The sequence below is a fragment of the Jaculus jaculus genome, chromosome 1 (genome assembly GCF_020740685.1).
Source record: "Jaculus jaculus isolate mJacJac1 chromosome 1, mJacJac1.mat.Y.cur, whole genome shotgun sequence".
In the NCBI taxonomy this organism is placed as follows: Eukaryota; Metazoa; Chordata; class Mammalia; order Rodentia; family Dipodidae; genus Jaculus; species Jaculus jaculus.
The window spans coordinates 287,087,579-287,102,089 of record NC_059102.1 but is presented as its reverse complement, the minus strand read 5'-3'; the positions used below and the strand labels follow the sequence as shown (position 1 = coordinate 287,102,089).

The 14,511-nt window shown below is 38.3% G+C and overlaps 1 pseudogene; it reads right to left on the bottom strand.

The window, feature by feature from the left end:
• Positions 1-13,530: 13,530 nt before the first annotated feature.
• LOC101595633 lies at positions 13,531-14,126 on the bottom strand (annotated as a pseudogene).
• Between the last annotated feature and the right edge of the window lie 385 nt (positions 14,127-14,511).

Sequence of the window (14,511 nt, the reverse complement as noted above, 5' to 3'; positions counted from 1 at the left end):
AGGAACAGAACATTGTTTCTTGCCCTGGATAACGTTTTTGTTTGTCTGTTTTATGCTTTGGAGTAACCTCTCACTTTAATTACACGTGTGCTCTTCGTCTGGTCTTTGAATTCACCAATTGTGTATTTCCTTTATACTCTAGGTCTACCATGTGGCTAACACCTCTAAACTCTGGGCCTGATACCTGTGTATTTTCTCTAAACTTGGTACAACCTTGAGTATAAATTTCTACCTGTTTCTCACTACCTGACACTGTCTCCTATTCCCAGACTATCAACACTTACTCTTAACTTTCTTCTGTGGGGAGTCTTAGGCTCCGTACATGCCTGCCTTCCATGCACACATTTCTTCTAAATCTCCCTACACAACTTGCTGTTGTGACAAGTTATGAAGCCCGGTCTCTACTCTGCCATGATTTTCCTGCCATGATGAAATGCCAACTGGAGTGTGAAGGTGAAATAAAGTATTTCCTCACATAAGCTGTTTTTGACCAGGTATTTTGTCCCTACAAATACTATGTTTGCTTATGTAGGAATTCTCTTGATTTTTAACCCCATGTAATCCAAAAGTATCAAGTACTTTTTCCATAGACAATTTTATTTGTCAGCTTCACATGACTGGGATGAACTGATAAACCATGCATAAGTTATGGGAAGAAGGGATTTATTTGAAGCTTACAGATGCAGGGAGTATTCCATAATGGCAGGAGAAGATGGTTCCCTTTCATGGGTCCACGTAGAGAGAAATACCACCACTAACACCATAAGAAAACACACTTCAAGAACCCCAGCAGAGCTCAAGAGTTCTTCATATCTTAGACTGGAATTCAGATCCAGCCCCAGCAACACCTTAGTACTGGATTCTAAGATCCACCAGCAGTGACACCCCTTCCAGCCAAGCAGCTGCAAATCCAAAACGGTTTAATAAATCTAATTCTATTGACAGAGGACATCCATTCAAACTACCATATTCCATCCCTGGCCCTCAATAGATTCATAACCATCTCACATTGTAAATTGCATTCAGTCCAACTCAAAGATCCCTGACATGCTTATTCTCTCTCCCTGCATTTTTCGCTCTCTCTCTCCCTCATTCTCAAATAAGTAAATAATTATTTTGAAACTCCTTTCCAACTGATGTATAACAGAATTGCTGGAAATGGTGGGAACATGTACTACAACCTAGAAATCTCTGACTAATACCTGTAAAAGCTCATTAATGACCTTTCTCATCCTTTATTTTCTTACATAACAAAATTATAGGTTTAATTATGATATCCACATGCATATTAGATCATTTGTTTTCAAGAATACAGATGTAGCTCCTTCAGAGAGCTTTAGTTCATAGTTAAAATTCATGGTTTTATAGTATGGAATAAATTTTAATGTAAACAAATGAAATCTAACTTAGAAAGTTAAGGATGACCAGAAAGCAAGGCAGACTTTAACAAACAAATGCAACTATGCTTATAAATGTATGATAAATTCAAGTAGGAGAGAGTTTCTGTGGAAGATTGTCAAGCCAAGCTGCTTTCTACATGAGAGGTGTGGTCAAGATCAAAACCAAATTAAGTATCCCAAAACCACTATAATTTAGCTAATGAAGATGTGTATATGTTGTATATAGATGTCTGCATGTGTGTTTCTTTACATGTTGGAAGAAATGTGTGTGAGTATTGCACAAGTTTTTATGTAGGTGTGAGGGTATGAGATTGATGTTGGCTGTCTTTCTTTTTTTTTCTGTTTTTCTCAACTTTATTTAAAGGGTCTCTAGAAGTGAAATCTTGACAATTTGGCTAGTCTAGAAAAACATCTTGCCCTGCATATACCCTGTCTCTGCCTCCAGAGTGCTGGGATCATAGACAAGCAGCCATGCACACCTGGCCCTGATATAATAAGGGGGATCCAAGGTGAAGACTGCACCATAAAGTGCTTTATAAAGTGGGCCATCTTCTCAGTCCTGATATTTCTTATACATCTATACACATGTCCTGGAATTGAGAAATGAAAAAAAAAAGGATGGCAGGTAGTGAGAGGCAGGTTTTTCTCTGTTGGAGTGGCAACTTATTAGAAGCAAGAATAATAGGCTGGAGAGATCCATATATGAATGGAATAAGGTTTTAAGCATCAATACATGACATCAATCAAAAAGACTTAAATTAGAACTAGAGACTGCAGATTATTAGCTTCATATAGAGATTATAATATATTATGTATAATGCCATGTTATAAATATGTAAATTCATATGCATTTATACATATATGTATAATTTATATAAAATATATATATTTATATAAAATGTAATGGTTAATGCAGTAACTTTAAGGGAAGCCTGACTATATAACAAAGCCATTTCTTATAAGCAACATTTAAATAAACAAATACACATTAAAATAATTTAAAGCAGACATGTAATTGCTACTTTATTTAATCAATTAGTGTCTGGAGAGGATAAAATAACAAAGATTGTAATGGTTAGTACTGAATCCAACTGATTCAGAAAATCAGGCAGTATTCAATTGCAATCCAAAACTCAAAACATATTCATGGGTGTGTACTAACTCGTATGGTTTGGATAAATGTCCTAAAAAGCCCCACATGTTAAAGACTTGATGTGAAGCTTTGGCACTGTTGGAAGGCAGTTCAACATTTTAAGAAGTGAGGCATGGCTGGAAGTCAATCAAGTGTATGTGGATGCAGAACAATGGTTACTCCTTTCTATCTCTGTTCCCTGGCTATCATGATGAGAGGTGCTTCCTCATCACCTGGTCCCTCCATGATACACAGCCTTGCCACAGACCAAAGGATAATGAGTATAAATAACTGTGGACTGAAACCACTGAAATCATGAGCTAAAATAAATGTATCCTTACTACTAGAAACATATAATCTGACTTTTAGTCATGAAAAAAATAAGATAAATTCCTGTAAGTTTTAATTTCACAAAAGACCTGACTAATGGTCCTCAAAACACTTAACAGGATCAAAACTGTTTGAGAAATTGGAATAGCTATTGGAGACTTAGGAAGCATGGGAATTATGTGTACTGTGTTGTCCTTCTGAGACAGAAAATAAGTTTAGGTAGAAACATAGGGAAATGAATAAATTATAAATTTTAAGAAAGTATTATTTAAAACCTGCTTAATAATTATAACAAATATACTAGGTATAATAGGTTAATATGAATTAAAATACGTTTCAGGTATATAGACACTCATTCTAATATCCTCTCAATTGTTCTGTAATTCTATAACTTTTCTAAACAAAATCAGTGACCTTTAAATGATCCACAAAGTTGTCTGTGATACTGACTATATTAGTCACTTTACTCATTGCTGTGAGTATCTGACACGAAGCAGTTTAAAGAAGAAACAGGTTGACTCTGTCTTGGAGTTTTGAGGGGATAAATCATGATACAGACAGCTGACAACAGGAGAAGGAAGCTGGCTTATGACATTGCAGCTACAAGCAGGAGAAGGGACCTAGGTATAAAACCTCTCACCCAACACCAGTGCCCATATCCTCCACCAGGTCTCCACCATCTGGAAGCTTTCATGACACTGAAATGCAGTGTGAACAACTGGAACCAAATAGTCAATTGTATGAGCATATAGGGGATGTATTACTTCAAACCATAGCAGTGAACTAAAACCGTCGTTGTATTTTTTTTTTTTTTTACTTTTTACAGCCTTTTGTTTTTCACAATATATGCAGCCTGTGTGCCTTCACACAGGTCCTAAAAGATCTTATACCTATTCCCACTCCTGAGGCTACACGCTGTGATGGTTACTTGAACAGGTACTGGCATTAAAGCCTTGAATATTTTTTCTGAAGAGAGCTGTTAAGCTTGTATTATTTTAATATTTATTTATTTGAAAGAAAGAGGGAGTGAGAGAGGCAGATAGGCCATTATAAATGAACTCCAGACGCATGTGCTACCTTGTGCATCTGGCTTACATGGATCCTGGGGAACTGAACATGGGTCCTTTGGCTTTGCAGGCAAGTGCCTTAACCACTAAGCCATCTTTCTAGCCAAAGCTTGTATTCTTAGTCCATCTGGTTTCTGCAACAGCAACAGAAATTAACTCATAAGAGAAAACTTCCCTGATTATTTTATATCAGATATTCTCCTCTATTCTGTTGTGAGAATACCCCTCATTCTTGTTCAGTTTTACTGTTGCTTACAGAATTGATCAGTATTTGATGTTACATATTTACATGTTTATTTATCTAAAGTCTGTCTCTTTATGCTAGCTGATGAGCAGCATGTAGGGGCATCTGACTGCTTCATTCAAAACTCTCTGGATGGCAAGCTAACACATTATCTGGTCTATAGATGACATACACAAAGTCACAAGTGAAGCATGCAGGCGTATGCATGTGTACAGAATCTCTATAATAATGTGCCAGTATAGTATATCTAATAAGTATGCAGAAAGTGTTCTTATAGCAAGACATTTAATACTAATTTTCTCCTTGCTTATCTTTAATTTCCACGAATTCTGCAGAGTTTAAGTTTACATTTTATATCTGTGCAGCACTTTATAATACTTCCATTATGACAGCTGTGCTAGGCATAATGCTGCAGCACAGTGTGAGTCTCAATCTGGAATATATAATGCTTAAGCCTGTGACTGAACTGGAATATGTAGTTTAGCACTGTAGTAAAAAAAAATGTACATGAGCTTGGCATTAAAAATGACAGTAAAATATTATTGCCAGCAGACTTTTAGAATAGTTCTCAGAGACTTCTTGACTGACACTACAAAATGCTTTAACAATACCCAGTTCATGAACCTTAACACACACACAAAACGTGTGTGCACGCACACACACTTGTATTACATAGAATTATCACAATTTGGATGCAATATAAAAGTCCTGGAGGAGATGAGAAATGAGAAATAAAATAATTTGCTTCCTACTGAGTACTCAAATCTGTTTTAAACACAAAATGAGCCTAAAATTCCATTTTAATTTCCTGCCAACTGTATAATGCTAGAGAAAAGAGCTGTGATATTGTTGATTGAGTGTGCTGAAATTAGTCACATCACAGAGTAAGGTGGAAAACAAGTCATCTGAAGCTAATCATCATTAGGATTCAGCTTAAAACAATGACAGTAAGATCCATATGATGTCTCATGGTTGGCCATCAAAACCGCCTCCCTGAAATGAGAGCACTCGCAACATAGAAACAAAATGTTCACAGTACCCAAGTCATTATTCATTTATGTACAGTAGAATCCCCTGATATGTCTATATCTACTATTTCAGTCTCAATTTAGTGTGTGTGTGTGTGTGTGTGTGTGTGTGTGTGTGTGTGTGTGGATGGATGGCTGTGAGCACCACCATGTGTAATGGCGTTGAGAGAACAACCTTGAGGTGTCTGTGCTCCACTTGCCTTGAAGTAGGATCTCTTTTATTCTAACCTTGAGCATTGGATTCTCCTGGCTTAGCCTCCCTTTACCATAGGCAAATTGGGATCACAGTTATTTGTGCCATTTTGCATCCAAATTTACATGGGTGCTGGGGACTTGAATTCAAGACAGCAGGATCTGCAGTGAAGCACCTTAGAAAACATTTTCCTTAGCCCCCTGGATTATGAATTAGTAATTGATATTTTGTAGTGTGAATTTCTGTAAAAATCTAACCTGCACATGCACTCACATGTGCTCACATAAACACTGACTTGTATACACACACACACACACACACACACACACACACACACGAAAGAGGGAGAGAAACATCTCTTTCAAAAGTAGCTTTTCTCAAAAAGATGAAAGAAAGCCAAACAGAACAGAATAAAGTTTGCACACAATTTAATATTTATTTTATTTACTAGAGAGAAAGAGTCTGATAGAGAATGGGCATGCCAGGGCCTTCAGCTGCTACAAATGAACTCCAGATGCATGTGCCACCTTGTACATCTGGTTTATGTGGGTCCTTGGGAATTGAACCTGGGTTCTTTGGCTTTGAAGGTAAGTGCCTTAACTTCTAAGTCATATTTGCAGCCCACAATCTAATATCTTAATACAGTTTTTTACAAGTTTTACATAAAGATTTCTTGTGGTTTCATTGGGAAGTATCACATGCGATTCTCTATTTTACAAAGACTTAGAGAAAAATATCTTCCAAAAGAATCAAAGAAAACAAGTTTCCTTTAGTTTGAGAACCTAAGTCCCGAGCTTGTTCATTTTTCTCTGTCAGCCCAGTTGCCAACAGACCAATGTAACAGTATTCTTGGGGTTCAGAGAATGTCCTTAAACTCCAAACCCTAGGTTTTTTCTCTTTTTTTTTTTTCTAAACAAAGAATTGAAATAAACAGACTGAGAAAGATTGCTTGCATTTATTACATTTATTCAGGGGTGTCATGGGTATTCAGGGGACTTGGTGAACTAAGGGAGGGGGCCGAACCTATGTGCTTTAGGCATGCTAGTGGGAGCTGAGCATTGTCCTTGAAAGAAACGAGAGAGATTTCTCAGGGACATTTAAAAGGCCAGGCTTTAAGAAAAAAGCTAAAAGGTAGTAACAAAATAGTAGAAAAAATATATATCCCTTCCCCTCTGGTAACCTTCCAGAGTGGTCTTACCAGTATTGAGACCCATGAGATTCAGGTATGGAGAGATGAGCAGCCCCCCCCCCAAAAAAAAAACCAGAGGAAGTTGCCCCCATACCTTCCCCCTCCAGACAAAAACTCTCTATTTATAATTTTATTGCTGGGCTTTACTTTCAGGTTCAGGTGAGTCTGAGAGTGAAAGCTGATTGATCTGGGCTAAAGAGGATAACTCAGGAAGAGGTCAGCACACCTGAGTTGAGAAGAAAGAGTAAAAGTGACAGAGAGAGAGACACACACAGAGAGAAAGCTAACTGATTAGACTGGATCAGATGCTGAATTCTGGTTCTGATGAAGCAAGTGGTGTGATATCTCTTTTGGTTCTCCCTTTTGGACCTGTCCTAACTGGCTACCTAGTAATAATGCTAGTTGACTCGTTCCCTCTAATCCAGTTCAAAAGTAAACCATATGCCTATCATCTTCTTGCAATAGAACACTTTAAGTCTATCAGGTCAAGCATCTTTCTTCTGTATTATAATTAATTTTATTCAGAATTTGAATAGGAGATAAACATGTTTCTGCTATTATTTCCTAACATATGAATATACAGATTCACTACCTAAAGGTCGCCTGAAAAATCACTGTGTAAGATACTGAGATCAGGTCAGAGTAGCATATTAATGACAGAATGAACAAAATCTAAATGTTAGATGACTGAACTTTAGGCCACTTCACTTTTTATTAGCTTCAGGAAAATAAAACAAAATAAGTGTTTTTTGTTTTTTTTTTTCTTTCTTAGAGTTATTAGGTAGGATGAGACAAAGGAAAGCAAGGAGTTTGGTGTCCATGGAAAAGGCTCACAGTGTGTTCCACAAGGTCCTCTGAGCCACTGTTTTGTTTCCTTTTCAAGCTTGAAGGCCAGAATTTGCTTATGGACCCTGGGCAAGTCATAGAAGACAGATACTCATGAAGTAAAGAAAACCTTTGGATTTTGACAGGTGAAAAGTATCAGGAAATGTATCCATGTAGTGAGGTTCAAGGTGAGTAATACTGAAATACATGGAAAAGCAAAATATTTTTTTAAAAAGCATAGTATGATTCATAAAAAAATGTTTCTAAAATGTAAGAAAAGATAGAGGCAAAATATAATGATAACTGCACCTAAACTACTGAATTATTTCACAAAGATTTTGATAAAAGGGTAGAGTACATTGGTTGAATAATAATGCTTCTGTTTCCAAAGTCATAGACCTCACACCCAAACCAGAGCACTGTTAAATCAGTTACATATTCTTTACAAAGAGGTGTATGTGAGATTTACAGGCCAGCACCAAGGTAAAAGAAGGAAGGAAAAGATAACTATATAAACGAGAAAAGAGAAATAAAGAAACAGTAGAAAATTAAGTTTAGTCTTCATCATACCCACTCCAGGGCCCTGTGATTCAGGTGTTTCCTCTAAGGTCCTGATGAAGGTTTAGCCTTTTAGTCTTTCAGGATATAAAATTTTATGGTGCCAATTCCATTTGGGTCCAGTTTTGTGACCCCCCCCCATGCCCTTCCCTCCTACCCACCCTCTCTATTGTCCAGTCTTCTAGATGCCTATTAGGTATGTCAGCATCTTGGGCAGATCCAGGTAAGGAGCCACAGATGAGTGAGACCATGCCATGATTGTATTTCTGTGATTGGGTGGGTTTGCTGAGAATGATCTGTTCCAAGCTTGATCATTTTTCTTTAAATTTCATTGTGTCATTTTTCCTTACTGCTATATATAATTCAATTGTATAGATATACCATATCTTGGTTATCCATTCATCAGTACAAGGATGCAGTTAACATCCACAATGAGCTGTTGATCAGAGAGACCTACAAGGCTTGCCATAAGATGACAGACTTCTGTCAGAGCACTTGATTACCCACCAAAGGTTAGTGGTAAGACCCTACTGCCAAAGACACCATTTGCTGTTGGTACAGAACATGGAAAGGCCTGGTTGGAAACTTGAAGGGAGTCAGTCCCCAGACAGTTAGTTTGTCTAGTTCCAGAAGGTGCTACAGAGCTCCTGGGGGGAAATGGCCAACATCTTTCCATGCAACTTGTGGTCTAAGCTACTCAGCAGCAATCAACTTGACATGATGCTCACCCAAGTTCAATAGTGACACACAGCCATGGTGGGTAACCACCTGCTCTTGAATTGGCTAATGTGTCCACTCAGTGGAATGTAACCCATAGCTGCAACTGGTAAACAAGTCAGAACCATATACAAAAATATGAATTTGCTCTCCTATGTCAAGCTTCCATCACTCTTGGGCTACAAGAATGCCTACATCTATTCTCTCTAAACTAAGAATGGTTATCCCATTTATCTGGAGCTGACTTCATTCTCCATTGGAGATTTGCTTCTCTTCTTCAGATGGATGCAGAACCTGAGGAGAGAATCAGGCTATTGCACTTCACCAAGGCCCCAGCTGAAACCATAAAGTAACTGAGGAAATGAGCAAGAGTGCAGCTTTCATGGTGAAGCTGGTATCCACACAAGGATCAAGGATATAGGCACAAATAACACTCAACTCCTAGCAAAGCAGATATCCAGAGACTCAAATGCTTCCAAGACCTCATCACTGAAGTAGACCTAAAACAAACCCAACATGGCTCAGGGAAATTTGTGGAAGAGTTGATGGAAAGATTGATAGAGACACAAGTTGGGACATTATTCTCAGAGACGATGCCTCTTCCCCATAACTGATGGCTACCCCCTCAACGCACTATCCACACTCCCCATGTAGATAACTGGCATCCCCAATGAGGAGGGTCCCTTCAGAGAGGGAAGGACAGGGAGGAGATTAAGGATGGTACCAACATGTGCTGTTTAAACACTGAATATGTACACATCTAATAAAAAAAAAAGAGATATATGTTTCTCAAGATTTTTTTTTTTATTATTTGATCTCCTCTTTATGGATATTATCCACATATGGCATCAGCTTTGGGAATTTCAACAAAAAAACCATGATTTTCTCATTAACTTCATTTCAAGTCTGACACTATTTAATATTAGCAAGCATTCAAGCATATTACTCTTCACACAGACCTAAAGACCAATCCAGAAGCAGGTAAAGCCATATAGGTTAATTGAATGGCTGCGTAGAAAACTGTTTTATGTAAATTAGCAGTTGTTTTGAAAAACAAACAAAAACAAAAACAAAAAAACAAGGGCTGAAGAGATGGCTCAGGGTTTAGTCACTTGCTTTCAAAGCCTGAAGGCCTGAGTTTGATTCCCCAGTACCCACTTAAAGTCAGATGCACAAAGTATGGCCTGTGTCTGGAGTTCCTTTGTGGTAGCATTAGGTCCTGAAGCATTCTTTTTTTTTTTTTTTTTTTTGGTTTGTTTTGTTTTTCGAGGTAGGATCTCACTCTGGTCCAGGCTGACCTGGAATTAACTCTGTAGTCTCAGGGTGGACTTGAACTCATGGCGATCCTCCTACCTCTGCCTCCCAATTCCTGGGATTAAAGGCATGCCCCACCATGCCCGGCAGCATTCACTTTTATTCTTCTCTCTCTCTTGCCTTGCAAATAAATGAATGAATAATGTTTTAAAAATGATTTTTTTTTACAAGGGTGTTTGTATGGGCCTTGAATAGAATTTCTTTAGAAACACAGCCCCAACTTTACAGAATAGAACTAGATAAAGGAAGTGGCTCATAAGGGGTAGAACTTGAGGTTTATAGGTCAGCATTCCTTCCTGTCACTCATATGACCACAGAGCTGCCACTCACCATGCTTTCTTGCTAGGATAGACTGTATTCTCTTACATTGTGTGTCAAAATACATTATTTTTCTTTTATGTTGCCTCTGTCAGTCATTTTACCTCAGAATTGAGAAAAACACTATATCATCTTGAGAGATTTCCTTTGTTGTTCATGAAATGCCTCCTTATGTAATTTAGAAACTTTTTGAATGCAACCCATGTGTCATATTCAGTCTTAAAATATAATCTGTATTTTGGGAGTAAAGTCATCCTACTACTATAGAAAAATTAAAGTAATAGATTTTGTAATAAGGAAGGTCTTCATTATTTTTAAATCTAACCACATTCCCCCAATAATTCCTAAAGGAAGTTTTAACTTGTAAGAAACAAAACCAATTTATCATTTGGAAACAGAATGAAAAGATATCTAAAATCCATGGAGACTCAACACTGTATTAAGGAAAATGTTAATGTCCAAATTACATTCCAATTTTTCTGAAGTATTATTACCATGGTCAAATGATAACATCTTTTTAACAATATTTATTCTTATTTATTTTAGTGAGACAGAAAGTAGCAGAGAGAGAGAGAGAGAAAGAGAGAGAGAGAGAGAGAGAGAGAGAGAGAGAGAAGGAGAGTGAATGGCCTCTAGCCACTGGAGCCCTGTTAACAGACAATGGAAATAATTGCTTTGGTTTGAAAAGCAACATCAGGAGTGTGGGTTGCCCTCTATGGCTTCTGAACTTCCATAGGTACAGAAGGAGCACAAAGCGCATGTGGACCTCTAGTCTAAAAATGACATCACTAATACATCACTTTTTAAGGAAACTGAAAATAACTTTAAAAGTCTATTTTAAAACACATTTGAAACACTAGAACAGGGTGTACCTTAATATCTTTTAAGAATAAACTTTATTCATATGTTCATAAAATATCTGATTTAATAACATTGTAGATATAAGTTATAAGAAACAATGCACATAATACACATAATGAAAATATATTTGCCTCTTAAGCTTCAGATACAACTATTTAAATATTACTAATGTATTAGTTGTCATATTAAAATTTAACTGAAACAAAAACATGCTGACATTTGCAAGGTACTATTTGTTAAATTTTGATACACGCATGCATTATAAATGATCAAACAAGAGTAATTCCATTTGATACTTTAAATATTTATTTGTATTTTGTGTGTGTATGCGTGTGTGAGTGCACGTGTGCGTACACACACACACACACACACACACACACACACACACACGCACGCAAGGTTGTGTGTGGAGACCAGAGGATAACTTAGGGTAATGTTTTTCTTAAGCACACTTATTGGGTTTTTGTTTTGTTTTTATAAGTGCTATCTCTTCAGTGGCCTAAGCTTACCCATTACAGTAGAATGGCTAGCCAGTGAGCTTCAACGATTCCCCCATGTCATCTTCTCCAGTGGAAGGACTGCAATCAGGTGGCACCATGCCAGACCTTATTATGTGGGCTCTAGGGATTAAACATGGGTCCGGAGGCTCATTTACCAACTGATCCATCTCCCAGCCACATATTTGTCATCTTTTTAAAATTGATTTATCTTTTTATTAACAACTTCCATGATTGTTAACAATATCCCATGGCAATGCCCTCCCTCCCCCCACTTTCCCCTTTGAAACTCCATTCTTTATCATATTCCCTCCCCCTCTCAATCACTCACTCTTTTGTATTTTGTCATGATCTTTTACCTCCTATTATGATGGTCTTGAGTAGGTAGTGTCAGACACTGTGAGGTCATGGATATCCAGGCCATTCTGTGTCTGGAGGATCATGTTGCAAAGAGTCCAACCTTTCCTTTAGCTTTTACATTCTTTCCATCACATTCTTCCACAATGGAGCCTGAGCCTTGGAAAGTGTGATACAGATATTGCAATGCTGAGTACTCCTGTTACTTCTTCCTAGTACCATGATACCTTCTGAGTCATCCCAAGGTCACTGCCATCTAAAGAGAGAAGACTCTCTACCAAAATTGAGAGTAGCATTAATATATGTGTGTATGAACATTAAGAGAAGTGCCTATTGGACAGTTTGATGAGCATAACATATACATTTAGCCAGACAACAGCAGACATTACAACCCTAGGGTTTATGATTACCCCTGTTGTAGGTTTTCAGTATCAGGAATGTATTCCCTCCCATGGAGCAGGCCTCCAGTCCAATTAGAGGGCAGTTGGTTTCCACCATGACAGATGTGCCACTATTGCACCTGTTGGCTCATGTGGCCTGGCTGGCCAAATATAAGGCTTACAGTGTTTACTGTTGAGTATCTTCACTGGTGATTTCCCTCTCTCCCATTGAACTGCATGCAGTGTAGCTTTTTCCAGCTTTCTGTCAGCTGGTCTAAATGGAGGAGGTTTTTAGCCCAACTCAAAATAATAAACAAATCTGAGATAGCTCAGGAACTGAGTAAAACATCTCAGCTGTTTTCCTTGTTTTGCACCCTTTCTGCCTCATTCTGTTTTCTACAATATGTTTTATTTTTGAAATATTTTAATAATAAATTGGGTGTGGTGGTACATGCCTTTAATCCTAGCATTCAGGAGGCAGAGGTAGGAGGATTTCTGTAAGTTGGAAACAAACCTGGTAAAAAAATAAGACAGACAGACAGACAGAAAGAAAGAAACAAACAAACAAAGAAAGAAACAAAGAAAGAAGGAGGGAAAGGAAAAAAAAAATTAAGGGCTGTAGAGATGGCTCAGAATTTCAGACACTTGCATGTGAAGCCCAGGGACCCAAGTTCAATTCCCCAGTATCCATGTGAGCCAGATGCACAAGGGGGTGCATGCATCTCGAGTTTGTTTGTAGTGGCTGGAGGCCCTTGTGTGTTCATTCTCTGTCTCTCTCTAATAAATAAAATATTTTTTTAAAAATGGAAAATATCCTGGACTATAGTATAAGTGCCAGGTCACCCTGGGAGCCTGGGCTCTTCAGAAAAGGGGATCTTCTTTCTCTCATACTTTGGCTTAAGGGAAGAACAGCTGGGCATATTGGAAGTATGAGCCAACCCTCTGTAACTGACTGGCTGGGCCTTTGTGCCCCAAGAAGATCTCCAAGGGAGTGTGGAATTCCTTACCACCCCAACTGAGAGCAATAAAAACAGCAGCTTTTATACTCACCAGAGTCTCCTCCCAAGAAAGAAGGTGGCAGTCAGGCCATATCATGAGGGCTACTGGTCAGAGTCCATGCTCAGTGAGTCCGTCCCTGCAAAGTGGACTCAGTGCATGGTGTTATGGGTATCTGCTGGCTTAGCAGCTTTTCCATCATGCTGATGTTAGCATCTCTCTCCTCAATGTCCTCATACAGGGTCCAAGACAAAGCCATGCTGTAGCTTGTAGGCACCAAGGAAGTCATATGGACAACTTGTGCCTCCTTCCTCTAGAGAAATAATGGAAAAGTACTGCTGCTGACTACTCTCCCATCTATAAAGACTGTAAATATTGCCAGGTTTTTTTCATTATATTACCAGGTACGTGGTGCAAGTCAGCATCTTCACGAACTTCATTCAGTACCTTCCTAGCTTTCTTCTTGCAAATTCTGGAGCTGCTCAGCTATGACCTTCAGGTGGTTGATAGCAGTTGCTCAGATGAATTCATCAGCATTCTGTACCTGCTCGGCAAGCACCATGAGGTCTGTGGGGGACACAGTGGGTGTGGTAGGGGTTCATGAAAGCCAGGAAGGGGTTGGGGTGTGCTCCACCAGGGCTCCTCCTCGACCCACAGCCCCTGGCACTGTTGGATTTGGGGGCCTCCTTTGGTCTGCCAGGGCGCCACAGCGTGTTCCATGATTGTTCCTGGATGCCACTACCACCAGCAGCGCCAACCTAATATAATTCTTGAAATTTATAAGTTTGTAATGAAAAGCTGTTGCTTTAATGAAAAATATTAAAACTACATGTAGAAAGGTTCAATTTCATGTATAAACTAATTGCATATTAAAATAAAAATAATTATTGTGCATTTTCACTAAGTAATTTTCAGTACAGGAAAAACTGTTTCATAACTAATGATTGTGCTATGAATGCATATAATCATTTCAGGGATTTTTAAAAAATCAGCTCTTTCCACTTGGCCGCATAGGAGGAGGCAGTAACACCCTGGCTAGGAATTCAATGTTGAGAATGGAGAAAGACTGTGTTTTACATCCATGGATTTTAAAAGTTATAGAAGG